Raw genomic sequence first — 17,391 nt, forward strand, 5'->3', positions numbered from 1 at the left:
TGTTGTAAAGACAGCTGCCTATCATGTGGCTGCTGACGAACAGCTGTGTTAAGTGCACCAGTGTGTCGTGTTCTCAGAGACACACAATCCTGGGACGCATCACATTCCTCCCGAACATGCACTGTTTGTTTAAGTCATGTGCACGCTGCAGGAACACTACACACACACACACACACACACACACACACACACACACACACACACACAAAAATGTGCACGCATAGACTTATCCACATTCGACAGACACACACTAATACTTGGACAATCTCACACACTTTCATTAATGCACACATGCATGCACAACACAAACACTTTTGAACATGCACATGCTCCGGCTGCATAACTCTGATTATACGAGCTATGGCAGCAATTAGATATAATAGCCAAAGGTAATAACAGCAATTTTTATACTTACGGGAATGATTAAACACTGGCAACATACGCAGTGAATTCTGTTTAAAGCAGCATGTGGCGGTTTTGTTTGTGTGTTTTATTCAAGAGTGTATTTTCTCTATCGTTTCAAGTGTCCGTCAAAGACACAAAATCTGTCAATTACTCTAAACTTTATGGACAAATAAAACCATGACGCAGCAGAACGACAGAGCTGTAGACTCCCACTATAGATAAAACTTTATAGAGCAATAGTTGTGAAGTTGTTCGAGTTGATTTAATTCTGGGTAACACTTTGCGTTAAACAAGCAAACACATTTCCAATAAAATACAATCAACGTAAATCAAGATAATTACAAATTGCTTGTTTTAAGATAAGATATTATAGAAAAATATATATGTGAAATGGTGTTTTATTCTAAATGGTATAAAGCAGTATTTTCTCTTTTCTCGGTGAATACAGAAACCTGATAAGTTGGTCGTAAAACCGACGACACGTCCTAAAAAGAAATAAATCCGTGTGGAATCAGCAGAGCAACATATCAGATTCTATCAATAGCAGCGGCTGAAACTCGATCAGGAATCACAGACCTGCAGTAAATCTCCGGCCAATAAAAGTAAAACTTTGGTCTGAAACTCCAATCTTTGTGGTCAGAAGTCATTTTGAATTTGTTGTGGATATTGAAATGAAATTCCTGTAGATCTACTGCACGTGTGTCTAAAGGAAGTTTACAGAATATGATTCAGGATATTTAGGAAATTTGTAAATTTTGGAAAATCAAGCTCCGGGTCTAAACCTGGTCCAGCTTCCACATGTGGTTCATATTTCCATCTTCATGGGAGCCGGGTGGGAAACGTACAGAAGTCGGAGTCTCGTGTGAAGTGTGTTCACCGAACTCCGGCTCACTTCAAGGCCGCGGCCGCCGGAGAGTGGGCTAATAATTTATAGACGAGGGTGTGAGACCACCCAGAGACCGGGGGGGGGGGCCGTGACAGCTGCTTACCATGAGCACACAGGGAACACACACACACATACACCTGCACACACACAGGACTGTATGTTTTTAAACACACACAGACACACACATGTAATAACTAATCTTGAACATGAATCAGCCTCATGCAGAGACTGTGATGGATTACAGACACATTCACAGCGACACACGTGTTCTTCTCCTGTGGGATAATTGTTTATAACTGGTATAATAGTGTTTGACTCGAATATAATGTGAATAGAGTCAAACGGTAAAAGGTTGAAGAGGTGACGTGCAACCTGCAGGAGAAGCACAGGTGTAATTAATTATTATTTTATGAGGGTCTTATTCCATGTCAGAGCCCATGTTCATGAGCCTGTGGAATTAATAAAGCTTTCACTCTTATTCACTCCACATGTCGACTAAGTAGAGTCTCTAGCAATTGCAAATTCCTCCAAAATTATAATGTAAACTAGTTCTAAAGGCAACATAAAGTATTCTTTGGCTTGTAATAAGTAATGAGCAAGTCTCCATTATAATGATATTAGAGAATGCTTGCTTTGTCTGAGGCCTGGAGCTGAGCCTTTAATGCTCCGGCTCACTGAGGCCGCTCAGCTGCAACATCTTGTTAGCGCTCAGACTGTGGGACGATTGTCTGGAAAAGCACATTAGACGTTATAAATACTTGTTAAAACTCCGTCCTGCGGCCTTCACTCGAGACTCAGAGAGAGCTCTGCTTGAACAGGCTTGTGATCTGTGAGCCTGGAACCAGCCGGTGGACACACAGATGTGCTCCTGGTCGCGTTTCACCCGGCGCTCACATCGCCGAGGTCCAGCCGGAGATCTGCTGGCCCAGGAGAGAAAGGCTCATCCCTGCATTGTGGAATCCAATCGCTCCTGGAACCCCCCCGACACTCCACCTGCTTCTATTCATGCTCCTGAGGAGACGGACGGAGATTAACTTCTCCCAAAGAAAGGACAGGGACCAGCAGCTTGGATGTATCCTCTCGTGAAAACCAACTCATTTTGGCTCCGGGCAACGTCCTCCTCCTCCTCTTCTCCTCCTCTTCTCCTCCTCTTCTCCTCCTTTTCTCTGTCACACCCCTCATCTGTCCCTGAGGACGGCGCTGGAGGACGAAGGACAAACCTGGTCTGTGTGAGTGTGTGTCCAGGTATAACTCATGTTGTGAGGACACATCTTCCTTACAGAGACAAAAAGCAAGTCCCCTGAAAATTAATAAATACAATACATAACATGTTCTAAAGCCAGAATAGTGTTTGTGTGTTTGTCTGTGTGTGTGTGTGTGTGTGTGTGTGTGTGTGTGTGTGTGTGTGTGTGTGTGTGTGTGTGTGTGTGTGTGTGTGTGTGTGTGTGTGTGTGTGTGGGCCCTTCACATAACTGTGAATATGTCCCTGTGCAGCTGCAATTATGTTCTCAAATGTTGTGTCTATAGAAACGTAAGTTTTAGGTTCTGCATTTTTGTGCAGATTTGCACCAAAGCAGCTGCATCTACATGCAAGCAGGTTGTGTGTGTGTGTGTGACAACACAGGCAGGTTGTGTGTCTGTGTGTTGCAGGTTTGATCCTTTAGGAGCCTGGTGAGGAACTGTTTCTATGAAAGGTCCCTGGGGAGGAAGAGGTGCATCCAGACCTGAATCCTGGATCCAGACCTGAATCCAACTGGTTCCCCATCTGCCAAGTTTGATGGAATTTGATTTTTCTGTAAAGTTATGTTGTGTGTTTAATCTAACCCTAAAAATAACTGTGTTTATATTCATAACGACACTACATATATGTGATTGAACCTGTTTGTGTGTCCACGCAGGTTTGAATGAGCTCTGAGCATCTTAGTTTATTTTCCCACAGACTCAAAGTGATTCATCTCAACACAGAGTCTGAAGCTGATCTGATCTGGACTCGTCTCCTTCTCTCATCAGATCAGAGACAGAGTTTATTTTCCCTTCGCTCCGATTAGAACTCGTTTAATCTGAGATGACGAGAGATTGTGGTCGTGCAGCTTTGACCTCGAATCCCGAGAGGTCACGTGTTCCTGAGGGAAAGTGCACGTTACAAACATTCAGATAAACATGAGGATGGTTATGAAAATGAGTTTGAAGGTATTTTTCTTGAAATGTGCCAGAATGCATGAGAATTGTCCCGTCACAGCTTTGTTAAACTTCATCAAAGCTCATGTTCAATATCCCCTTATTGCCTGAATTAATTTCCAATTATATAAAAAAAATTTATTTGTGTTTTTGGCTGTCATACAGATGATAAATTAAGTGGAGATTGTTCATTTCAATATAGCATAAACAATAGATATAAAATTAAGGTATTAGGCAAATTAGCGACATTAGGCATAATGGGGCATAACCGTACTTTAACAAATGTTCCAGTCTCTGGTATGTAGATTATTATATTGATGCTGCTTTTGCTTGAAATTGAATAACAACATATGTTTCTGTAAAATCATTGCTGTTCCATCATCACAGTATTTCAAATACAGATTAATATCTAAAAATAACTTTGCTGCACAGTCCCAAGGGGCTAGTGTGTATTTTCCACTCCGACCACTAGATGGCGGCAGAGTACTTCCAATACCTTCATGGTATGTGTAGTATTTGCACCATCAGGCATTAGTGGGATAAAAAGACCGGAATGGGCAAATTCTGGTCTTTTTATCCAAATTCGCGACATTCGTCTACAAGGGGTTAAAATTACTCAGTAACTTTTGACTGTGGCTGAGGGGGAACAGCGGTCGTCCTCTCAGCAGGAAGTCTGCAGTTCGATGCCAGTCTTCTCCACTTGGTCTTTATTCATTTTCCTTTGTAATCTTTGACCTTTAACACCCAGGCGTGAAACCACTGATGTTTATTCACTTGTTTATTCTTATAATCATGAGTTTCTACTCATTTCTTTAATTACTTTGATGAACACTTTTCTGTCGACTGGTATTTGTTGCACACCTTGTAGATACAGTAAGTAGTTTATTGCTGAGTCATTCTTGACCTCTTAATGTGATATTTGAATATTTAAACCTGGGAGTGAAACACGTCTTTATCCTTCTCACCACGTCTGAGTGAAATCCAGCTCCTCTCCTCCGCTGCCTCTTCACAGGAAGCTGTCATCTCCCTCTTCCATGCTAACGTATGTTGGACAGAGGAGCTCGTCGCCCCCCCCTACAGGAGACTCCAGCCCCCCCCAGGAGACACCAGCCCCCCCCAGGAGACACCAGCCCCCCCCCCTCCAGGGCCTCAGGTTTCAGCCTGGTTCTCCGAGTCGTGCTCATTCCTCCCGGCTGAGCTGCAGCTTCTCATGTATCTGGTCTGATGTGAATATAATCGTGTGAAACCACAAGTGAAGACGTTTGACGCCGGACTAAAAATATGATTCAAATATCTGATACAATAACATCGACATGCAATGAAGGTTAATCTGTTTTTAAACGGCCCTGAGACACAGATACAGATGATCTTACAGTTTTTCTCGATTGCTTAAGCACGATTTTGAAAACACTCTTGCAAAAACTATACACTCATTTGTCAAAACCCTATTTTTTTACCATATGAAACACACACGTTTCATATGACTTAATTCTGTTTGAACCAGTTACACACTGCTGCTGCTAACCTAAAACACTTTTAGCAATTCCAGTTCTCAGTGATCAGAGTCCTGTAAGTGAAGTACACAGAGAAAGTGCAAATAGACAATAAATTCACAAAACTCTACACAACACCAATGCTGCAGACTCATGAAAATAGAATTTATTTCTCTCCATATTCCCAAATCAGTCAACATTGAGAATCAAAACAAAACATGTCCCAGTTTTCATAAAAATATGCTTCAAATATCTGATACAATAACAACGACATGCAAAGAAGGTTAATCTGTTTTTAAATGGCCCCGGACACAGATATACATAATGTTACTATATCTGTTCCACTCTGAGGAATCAAACTTATGTCAAATATTTCTCTTTCCGATCGAGTTCATTATTATACCGCCATTACTATTATATATACTGTTGCTGCCATTATTACCATATACTGCTTTTATATTGGTATAATTACTATCATATATAAATATATATTATGTTATATTATATACTATATATACTGTACTATTCTTATATACTGTCTAACAATACCATTACCATCATATCATCAGTACTTTTACCATCATCTTGACACTGCACCTTATCTACCTATTTTATTGTATTTTATCTTGTGCTTCTGTTTTTTATTCTTTCTACCTCAATATTTTTAATTTTATTCTATTGTATTGTATTGTATTTTATTGTATTCAAATATACCGGCTGCTATGACAACTTAATTTCCCTTCGGGGATGAATAAAGTACTCTATCTATCTATCTATCTATCTATCTATCTATCTATCTATCTATCTATCTATCTATCTATCTATCTATCTATCTATCTATCTATCTATCTATCTATCTATCTATCTATCTATCTATCTATCTATCTATCTATCTATCTATCTATCTATCTATCTATCTATCTATCTATCTATCTATCTATCTATCTATCTATCTATCTATCTATCTATCTATCTATCTATCTATCTATCTATCTATCTATCTATCTATCTATCTATCTATCTATCTATCTATCTATCTATCTATCTATCTATCTATCTATCTATCTATCTATCTATCTATCTATCTATCTATCTATCTATCTATCTATCTATCTATCTATCTATCTATCTATCTATCTATCTATCTATCTATCTATCTATCTATCTATCTATCTATCTATCAGTGGCAGAATTCATGACTGAATATTCATGATGTATTTAAGTTTTGAGTTGCAGTAATTCTAGTTTTCAGAAACACCCGAAGTTTAGATTTGAAATGTGTTAAATACAGAATCATTCACATTATCACAATGTTCTTCTCTCCAATTCTGTTAAAGGATTCGATGTTTGATGCTGAATAAGTTTTAGAAGTTGGAGGAGAAACAAAAGTTTGTGGAAATCCATCAACCTCCAGATGAGAAAAGAGGCCGAGCCACTTTAATAGTGTTTGTGATAAATCCTCATCAGTTGGCGTTTGATGTGCACACGTATCATTATCGTGCATATTTGTGTGTGTATGAGATCAGTCGTTAAATATTCATCAGAGGGCGTCATTGTTTTTGGAGGACTACATATGGGGTAATTACAACAATAGTTTATACGGACATAAACAACGGCCGTCTGCTGCAGGGACTCGGCTCTAATGTCAAACAGACAGGGAGCAAGGTGTGTGTGTCTGTGTGTGTGTGTGTGTGTGTGTGTGTGTGTGTGTGTGTGTGTGTGTGTGTGTGTGTGAATCTGCATGCTTGTCAAATAGTGTGGGATGAATGTGTATGCATGCACATGCGTGTGTTTTTAATGTGAAACAGGCAATGTCAGCTCCCTGTGTTTGTGTCTGTGTGAGTGTGTGTGTGTGTGTGTGTGTGTGTGTGTGTGTGTGAGGGGGGGGGGGGCTGCCATGTTAAATGTGAAACAGACAGTGGCAATGCCTCAGTGGCACAGAGGGAAAGCCGTGACCATGTGAACTGCCCCCTAGAGAACCAGGGAATCCATCCCCAGCCACCAGTTACACTGTGTGTGTGTGTGTGTGTGTGTGTGTGTGTGTGTGTGTGTGTCTGTGTGTGTGTCTGTGTGTGTCTGAATGCAGCTGCAGAGGATTTGTGAGGTCGGATGATGCATTAAGTCTGATTCCAATTGGATTCTTCTGAACACTGAAGAACACACTGTTGTTTATTTCCATTTCAAACCCACGCTCACAACTTCACTACATCTTAGTGCAACACAGGCCTGGCATATAGGGGGCGCTGTTTCAGGAAAGGCTACTTTCTTATACTGGGGGGGGGGGGGATTCCTGAATCCACTTAGTCATTTCTCACGATACAACACAATGTGTGTGCTGACGCTGTGTGACGTGTTTGATTCACACCAGAGGAAACACAATTAATTAAATCGGCCTCTTGATGACGACAATGTTTGTGTAGCCTTCAATTAGTGGTTTTGAAGATGGACTACACCACATCCTCTGAAGGAGGGGCGGGGCGGGGGGGTGGTGGGGGGGGGGCGTGGACGTCAAGAGAGAGAGAGAAATATGGTGTGAATCTAAATTGAATGCATCTGATTTATGGACGGATATTAAACAAGAGTTTGCTGATGCTGTTGTGTTGCATTTTATTAGCCTCTTGCCTTGTCATTGAGAATGAGGACAACAAATGTGTGTGTGTGTGTGTGTGTGTGTGTGTGTGTGGGGGGGGGGCTGTCGACTTTTAGTCCTTCATAAAAGAAACAAAAAAATGGTGAAAATCTGACCTACACACAGTTGTGTTGAGGTGTTTTTCCTGCTGTTCCACTGTATCTCTATTGAGTGTGTACTTGTTTCCTGTGTGTGCATCCCCCCCCCCCCCCCGGCCTGCGGCGGCCCACGTAACTAATGAAGTGCGATGTTTGCGTGTGTGGTGGTGAAGGTCAACTCTCCCTGGTTTGTGTTGTCTACCACAGACTCTGCTGCATCAGGCTCTTTGTGTGTCTGTTCATTGTCTGAGTTATTTATTGACACACACATGGATGTGGTCACTTTTTGTTTACACCCGCGGTTTGCATGTGTGCGTTTGCTTTTGAGGATGCTTCAGAGAGGATGTTGTTGTTGCACACACATGCTTCCACACATGCTCATGATATATACTCTGTGGTTGTGTGTCTCAGGCTTTGTATGCAAACCTGTTTGTGTCCCATTGTGTATTCAAAGGTCTCCCTGCTTCATGCACTTCTTTCAGGATTTGGGAATGTGGTTGTGCACCAGTGTTGTGACAACGTGTGTGTGTGTGGCCTATGAATGCATTGACATTTACTTTGACCATCACATCCACAAACACGTCCTCAGGCCTTTTCCTCACAGAGCTACTGCACCTTTCTGTACTCGGGAGAAATCCCACCGCTCCAGACCTGCTGAGGATTCAAGGCTTTCCTGAAAACGTGAACACACAATAGCTGGAGAGGCCGTTGCATCATCAGTGTGTAGTGTGCGTGCTTTGTTTATGAGCCGCAGCTCGACCTCAACAAATTAGATTAAAACTGGCAAAGTGAGCGAAAGTGAGCGAAGGGAAGAAATGTTGCAGTGACGACGGTAAATCAGAGCGAGAGCAAGAGGAGTTTTCATTCTGTCGTAAAAGTCGACTTCACACAGTTCATCTGTTTTATTGTGTTACGGCGTTTTCTTTCTTAGTCACTCACACTCCACCGCTCGCTAACTTTCCTTCCACTTCCCGGCTGTTAACGTTCCTTCCTTCTGACTTTCACATGATCCAGAACTCCAGAAACAAATGATGTGATTTCTTTAAATGTTTTTCACCACTTTCTTGATTGTGTCTAAATAGAATCATTCGAGAAATGTCAACACGGGAAGAAATCCTGCTTCATCAGCGGGATAACTTACGGTGGAGATGTATGATGGAGACAGCTTATCTGAAAATATATAGATACTGATATGTCTATGTATACTCGTAGTCAAATAACACTTCACTTTATTAGTGTGTATAAACAGTACATGTATAATATATATGCATAAAACAGAATTCCAAATTTCTGAAAAGCACTGCAGTTGATTATCAATCCACCAGTCGATGTAAAACATGTGTGAACTGTTTAAAATATCAATACTTAAATTTTCTTGTCTTGGAACACAGGTTAAAAATTGTAGGAATTACACAAACACAATGAATGTGTTGTTTATGCCCAACTGCACAACAAACATGTATCTGCTGATAAAAACACACAATCCTCCACTGTAGCTCGGACCCTGGGTCGCCTGGTGATGGAGAAAATGAAACATATTCTGTTCTGTTCTTGATGAAAGCATCAGCAAAACACACACACACACACACATAACCACCAACCCACCCACCCACACACACATACACACACACACACACACACACACACACACACACACACACACACACACACACACACACACACACACACACACTCCTCATGGTTACGGTGATGATCCGAGCAGAGAGTTTTCATGCCAGAGGAAACACTAACCCTCCGCAGCTGGCCACACTGCCACCAATCGGGTCATCTCCCTTCGTATACACACACTCACAGATGCACACACACTTTTATGTAAATCCGTGCACTGCACACACTGACACACACACACACAAACACACACTCCTTAAGGCACACACATGCATGAGCGTACAGCCAGGAGGCATGGACACGTAAACACACACACATATATAAACAGTCCAAACCAACTCTGCACATATAGGAATCCAGTGACTTTACCTTCTGCACCTTCACTCACACTCACACACACACACACACACACACACACACAGACACACACACACACACACACTCAGATGAAGATGATGAGCTTTAGAGCGGCAGCGGTGAAACTCTTCCTGGGCTCCTGAGGCCACTGGGACCGGAGTGAGGCTCGATGGCTGAAGGTAACAACCAGGCCAGTGTCAGCAGGTGAACCTGTGGGACCTCATTATGTATCATAACACTGCATTGTAAATACATAAAGAATAAACACACTCTTGTTTATCGTCTCCACCCTCGGTTCTGAATATTCGATTCCAACCAGATTTGTGGTTTAGTTTTCTTTTTCTGTGGGAAAAATATAAATGTTGTATATTTGTGATGAGATCTTTACAGTGAAGGGAGTTTGATACTGGAAATATTAATAGTGTGTCAGGTTAAGGCACATTAAGGCAATCTCCACTTCCTCCCACTTTGAATATCCAGTAATGTACAGTGATGATCAGGGGAGGGGTCACGGTCCTAGTTGTTTATATCAGCTTGTTTTTATATTATCAAAAAACTAATAAAAGTATCTAAAATGACAGAAAAAATGTTTTTAACTTAACTTGTTATTAAAGTTTTTGTTTGTTTGTATGTCCAATCCACGACCATGGAGGAGGTGAGATTCATGACCTATACCGCAGCCAGTCACCAGGTGGCGATCAAGACAGTTTGGCTTCACTTCCTGTCGTCCATCTTTCTAAACATCCTTTGATCCTCTTTGATGTGAAGTCTTTACCGGCTGCACAAACTGGGACGAGTGGGAGCTCGTACTTTACAACCTGACGTGAACAAAAGGGCAAAGTGTTTCTGCTTCTGACCGTGAAGTCGCTCCTCTTCCTCCTCTTCCTCCTCTTCCTCCTCTTCCTCCTCTTCTGTTTCCGTCTGCCTCTCCAATGTTGTGCTTCGGATTCAGAATTACTTAAAACGCCAAATACAATAAAAGACAAAGGGGCTCCGTCTGCAGAGTGACACACATGGTACGAGGGAAGTCGACCTCACATGTGCTGTATGAAGTTTCTCGTCGGCGAACTGCTTCATAAATGTGACCGACCGCGTTCCTCTTCATCCCCGAACACTGTTTTGACTCTGAACAACAATGAGTGAAATCCAAGCACCACATAAGTCACATAAAACCCCAGAGCTGCTTTTCTCTCTGTTTGGGTTCCAAGTCTGACCAGAGTTCTGGGTCTGATTTCAATCTGCAGATACTTTTTTTGCAGTGGCCAAGGCTTTCAGTGAGAGAGAGAGAGAGAGAGAGAGAGAGAGAGAGAGAGAGAGAGAGAGAGAGAGAGCGAGAGAGAGAGAAAACCCAAATACTGTACAAAAAACACTGCAAGACGTAATCAGATCTGCCATGTGACATTTTCCTCCCAAAGTGCACTCACACACCCAGACACTCGCACACACAGACAGAGACACACTCACATGTGTGGATGCAGACACAAAGCACGCTCCAGTGGACTCACACAGCGTGCACGCAGACACACACACACACACACTCGCACGTGCAAAGCGGCGTGCACGGCTTGCTCGCCCACCGGAGAGTCACGGACAATCCCTCACTGTTTCCTCCAGTCTCCTAATTGGCTTTACTCAGACCCGGCCCACGGACCTGAGTCAGAAACAATTAAAAACTCCATTTATATTCCTGCAGCCCCCCCCCACCCCACCCCCCCCCCCCCCACCGTGTGACTACACACATCAGCCCTCATCATCTGTTTGTGATTTTAAAACTTCGGGCTGTTTTCCATATTTATTTGAAAGTGGCTCCGACTTGAAAGCTCTCGGACGGAGCAGCCGGGGAAACCGTCTTTTTGAAGAATCTGCAGCTCCTCCTCCTCCTCCTCCTCCTCCTCCTCCTCCTCCTCCTCCTCCTCCTCCTCCTCCTCCTCCTCCTCCTTTCAAATAAATATCTCATTCAAAAAATATTAGCTCTCGGAGCCGCCTGTTTATTGTTTGAGTTTTTCAGAAAAGCTCGGATCGACTAAGAAAACACTTTGGCTTTGGTGATTGGCGAGCGTGGGATTTCAAAAGGAGGCCGGACAGATGTAATAACCACGTTTGACAAATAAACAATCCCCTCATCATCTCCACCCCCCCCCCCCCCAACTGAACCAACCCAACCCTTTTCCAGACAGGCAATTACCTTTTGCCCCTAACAGCCATTTTTAGAACATACCACAGATGTATAAGTAACCACATACCAGGGGAAAGAAAAAAAAAATATGTCAACCAGCAAATCTGTGTTTTTACAGTGTAACCAGATCCGTGGCGTAGATATAGATCTTTATCAGCGTCCATTTAGCTTCTTCTTATTTATACTGTGGGCAGCGCCGGGCCGGTTTAACGACAGGAGGGATCTAAAACGGGATGTGGCATCGTTTGGATCGGAGATTTAAGATTAAACTGTCAGCGTTACCGCGGCGACGGGAGTCAGAGTCCTGGGCTCAGTCCTCAGATCCGTGTTGTCACTTTATAAAACACAACTCGATGACTGGTGATGTGTCAGGAGAGATGATATCATCATCACATGCACTTCTCTTTATTGGAGATAACTTCTGAACCAGGATTCTCGTTTCATTCATACTTATCTACTTCATCTTAATAAAAATACTAAATATTACCAAGTTAAACTCAATTATTCAGATTATTCCCCGACAAGATTAAAACGATTTGGACAAGACGAGTGGAGCCGGTGAAGAGAAGAAACACAGGCGGAGATTTGAAGTTGGCGAGTGTGTGCGAGTGTGTGTGTGTGTGTGTGAGTGTGTGTGAGTGTGTGCGAGCGTGTGTGTGCGAGTGTGTGCGAGTGTGTGCGAGTGTGTGTGTGCGAGTGTGTGCGAGTGTGTGTGTGTGAGTGTGAGTGTGTGCGAGTGTGTGCGAGTGTGTGCAAGTGTGTGAGTGTGTGCGAGCGTGTGCGAGTGAGAGTGTGTGCGAGTGTGTGTTAGTGAGAGTGTGTGCGAGTGTGTGCGAGTGTCTGTGTGTGAGAGTGTGTGTGTTAGAGATTGTGTGCGAGTGTGTGCAAGTGTGTGAGTGTGAGAGTGTGTGCGAGTGTGTGTGAGTATGTGCGAGTGTGTGTGTTTGAGAGTGTGTGCGAGTGTGTGTGTTTGAGAGTGTGTGCGAGTGTGTGTGAGAGTGTGTGCGTGTGTGTGTGTGTGAGTGTGTGTGAGTGTGTGTGTTTGAGAGTGTGTGCAAGTGTGTGTGTTTGAGAGTGTGTGCGAGTGTGTGAGAGTGTGTGCAAGTGTGTGAGTGTGTGCAAGTGTGTGAGTCTGTGCGAGTGTGTGAGAGTGTGTGCGAGTGTGTTTGTGTGCGAGCGAGTGTGTGCGAGTTTGTGTGAGAGTGTGTGAGAGTGTGTGCGAGTGTGTGCGAGTGTGTGAGTTTGTGCGAGTGTGTGTGAGTGAGTGTGTGCAAGTGTGTGAGAGTGAGTGTGTGCGAGTGAGTGGGAGTGTGTGCGAGTGTGTGCGAGTGTGTGCGAGTGTGTGAGAGTGTGTGCGAGTGTGTGAGTGTGTGCGAGCAAGTGTGTGCCAGTGTGTGCGAGCCTGTGCGAGCCTCTGCGAGTGTGTGAGAGTGTGTGTGAGTGTGTGCGAGCGAGTGTGTGCGAGTGTGTGTGTGCAGTGTCTATAATATATGAGGTGTTTGTGGAGATGAGCCTTGCGTGCCAGGGGCCACAGCAGGTGCAGTGCATCTCTGGAGTGTCTTGTCCAAGTATGTGTTGGGTGGGAGGAGGTATCTCCCCCCCCCTACCCCCCCACCCCCAACCCCCCACCCTCACCAGCTCAGCTTTCTCCACCTCTCCTCCTCCCGGCTGATATAAATAAAAACAGGCAACTCACCACAAAAAGCAGAGAGTGTCCTCCGGGCAGAGGAGACAGGGATGGGCGGGGCTTAGAAGACGGCGGCTTGAGATTCTCTCTGTGGTTATTTAGGGACACGAGGACGAGTCCCTGCGATGAGACGGTTCAACCTGTAGAGAGAAGCTGGATGGAGCAGGAGGTCAAACCACTTCACTATCACTGCCATCATATCTTTCATTTTCTAAAGGACAAGATTTAAATGTGAAGTTTAAATCTCAGTTTTCAGTTCAGATGAAACCATCCAATTCAACTCAATGCAACATTAAAACATTTCACTACTTCCTTAATCTGCTCGACCTGGAATCTGCTTTACACACTGACATGTAGAGAGTGAACAACAAATACTAAAGTGGTAGTAGGGTCATCACAATGATGTCAGAATCACAATCTTCAAGGTCAATTTACCACAAAAAGTGTCCTCATACATTATTCTAGGTGCTCTGGTTAAAAAGTTAATTTGTGTATCAAAAATTACGTTTACGCAGTGGTGGGAAGTAACGAGGTAGAAATACTTTGTTTCTGTACTTAAGTAGATTTTTCACATATCTGTACTTTACTTGAGTACTTCTTTTCCTGACGACTTTTTACTTTTACTCGTTACATTTGAACAAAAATATCTGTACTTTCTACTTCTTACATTATCAAACTGGCTCGTTACTTGAGCAGCGGAGGTTGTGTCTCTCTCTCTCTCATTTTCTGACGGGTGACTTCTACTTTTACCGAAGTCACTTTCAGGTAAGATATCTGTACTTTTACTCAAGTATGGCTTTCAAGTACTTTATACACCACTGCGTTTACGCTCTACCAGATGGTGGCCATCTTGGATTTCGGGGTCAAGAGGATGTCTAAATGGCAAAATTATGTCAGAATCACAATCCTTATGGTCAATTTACCCCAAAAAGTGTATTCATACATTATTCTAGGTGCTCTGGTAAAAAGTTACTTTTACAACATGGTGCCGGCTGCCATTTTTGATTCGGCCCTCTAGCGGAAAATGCCGACATTTTTGCGAGGGCCATGGGGGCTAAATCTTTTATAAAAGGTGTAAAGAAGTCAAATCAGTCGTCAAAACATATTAGCCAGAGAATGGTCACAGAATTGAGGTTCCTGACCCTACTATGGTGTTTGGTGCAGAGATACATTCAAAAAGCAGAAATAAGAGGCTCAGCAAAAAGCCTTAAAAACGTCTTTGCTGGTATCAGAGGTCAGAGGTCAAACCGGAAAGGTCACAGGAGAAACAAGTGAATGTAGCTCAGGTCGTCAGGCTGAGTTTGTCAAGTGGCAGAAAGACAAGAGGAGAAGCTCTGAGGAAGTGTCTTCATGTGTCTTCACCTTCATCTGAAGAGGAGGAGACGCCATGACGGGTGTTTGGTAAAGAGTGTTTTGAGGATTTGGTGACAGATGAGCTGCGGCCCCCTGTGGTCCGGGGGTCCGAGCAGGAAACTGAACGACACCTTCAATGGAGAAGAATCCGGTTCAGACTCTGGATTCAAACACACAGAATAACAGCGTCTGCATCTGGGAGACTGTGGACTTGTTTCTGGATAGAGGGAGGAAGTAGAGATACGTCTTCCATCTTTATGGTTTTTACCAACGTCCACTTCTTCTCTCAACATGAGGAAAAGAGATTCTAGAAAACCTGTGAGAAATATCGTAGTTTGCTTTGAATATTCGGATGTCGGAGTAAACTCAGATCACTAGTTGCAGCCTCATAGAGGAATGAACTGGTTTTGCTCCACCTTACAATCTCCAGTCTGGCTGAATCAGTCCTTTTATGACCAGTTGGAGACGAGTGAAATCCCCTTCCTCCAATCCTCCCTCCCACATATCTCCCACCATCCTCCTCTTCCACCCCCACTCCATCTCTCCCCTCCTCTTCCTCCGCTCAGCCCTTCCTGTCCTCGGTGAATCACGGGGGCCGAAGCCAAGGTTCGGACTCCGGAGCGTCGGGTGGGAACTCCGGTGAACTGAAGGGAAACTCCAGATCTTGGGTCTGAACCCCGGGTCTCAGGAGGAAGTGGAAACATGGGATGAATCTGTGGCGAGAGGGAAAGTGAAGGAAGAGAAAGGAGGGAGATACGAGAAGTTCTTCTTTATTTCTTACAGGCTGAGCTGAGCTTAAAGTTTATATCTTAGTAAAATCAGCTTCACCAAGACTTGGAAATCCATCATCACCTGTTGGAGGATTTGTCTGTTTCATGCAAAAATAAACCTAAAAAGCACAGTCTTATGTTTTTAAGTAAAGTATATAACTTTTAAAATTACAACCTCAACAGATTCAGAACTTTAAATATCTGACTTCTTCAATAAGACAGCAGCAGACGCTCCTCTGGGTCCGAAGCCTTTTTGCTTCTCCTCTGGAACTCTGAAGAATTCCAAATCGTCCAACTGACTAAATATTTGAACAAAGAAAATTGCCTGATTCATTTAGTTCATATTTTCAGATATTAGATTTTCATCTGTGTTAGTTTCCATCGAGCGAAGCACAAGAAATATTTCTTTAAACAATTTGAAATGATGCATTTGTTTCACATATGGAAATTGTTTAATTCCGTCTTCGTGCTTCGGCCTCCGGAGAGTTTCACTGAACCACGTCTCCCAGAAATTACCTTTTATATACAAGTGGTTTGCAACAGCAAATACGTTTCTCAGGAAATGTAATTGGCGACTGGATTAGATTCTCTGTTAATGCGATGAGGAAATGTTTCTGATTAAAGTGTTTGCTGAGCGGTGGAGAGAGACGCGGGTCCCGGGCGGATCTGGAAGCTGCTCGCCGTGACGACAGCTCGATGACGTTTCCCGGAGGTTCGACTCCGACGCCAAAGAGAAAAGATCAGAGTCGGGTTCAGTGAAGAGAGAGAGTTCTGTGATTCCAGACACGGATTTAACCAAAACCACAAACTCTCTCGGACCGCTGCCTGCACCCGGCCGCAGACGGGACCGGGGACGTCCTCCTCAATATGTGGAGTGACAGTTTACCCCCCCGCCTCCTGCAGCCTCTGCTGTGGTTACAACATGTAGAGGAAACAGTTTGCTATGAAGTGAGCACTACGGACACTGGCTCTAACTCACACTTTTTACTCACGTTTTTAAACGTTTTTAAAGTTGTGAACGGACACAGACTGTTTATATAAAGATGGATGACGCTCCGCAAAAATACAGGCAATTCATCTTCATCGCCCCCTGGTGGCTGGCTGCAGTGTGGTTCATAAACCCTGCCTCCTCCATGTTAGTGGATGGGACATACCTGTAGACCAAACTACAAAACGTTCAACTTAAATACATTTTGCTCAAAGATGGTTTCTATCTCTTTAGGCAGTTATTATGAAGCTGATGTGTATATTCAAATTAAACTCTTCAGGTTAGTTTAGTTTAAATAAAGAAAATGTTTATTAAAAACAGGGTGATGCTGACTCGTGATTGGTCGAGCTCACGTATCAACAGGACGTTACACGTAAATGAATGATGTTCGTTTGTTTGACTTGAAGTTGTATTATCACAATTGGAAACTTTAATTCTTAGAGAACTGTATTCATTTGTGTTACTTATTGAAGTATTTTAAAATGTTCTCTTTTCAACGTATTTGTTTTTGTACAATGGAAGGAAGTGGAGATACATCGTGCATCTTTTTATATGAAATGTATTTGTTTTACACTAAAGCTAAAAGTTGCTAAAAGGCTTTTTTCTGCTCCAGCCTTGAACTTCTCTCCCTCCTATAAATTGTATGTTTCACCCTTTTCATTTTTGCACGACATGTTATTAATAAATGGATTCAATCTTCATCAGAATATGCTGATGCAGGAGGTGGGTGGGTGGGTGGATG

This window comes from Limanda limanda, chromosome 15, assembly GCF_963576545.1.
Source record: "Limanda limanda chromosome 15, fLimLim1.1, whole genome shotgun sequence".
Taxonomy (NCBI): Eukaryota; Metazoa; Chordata; class Actinopteri; order Pleuronectiformes; family Pleuronectidae; genus Limanda; species Limanda limanda.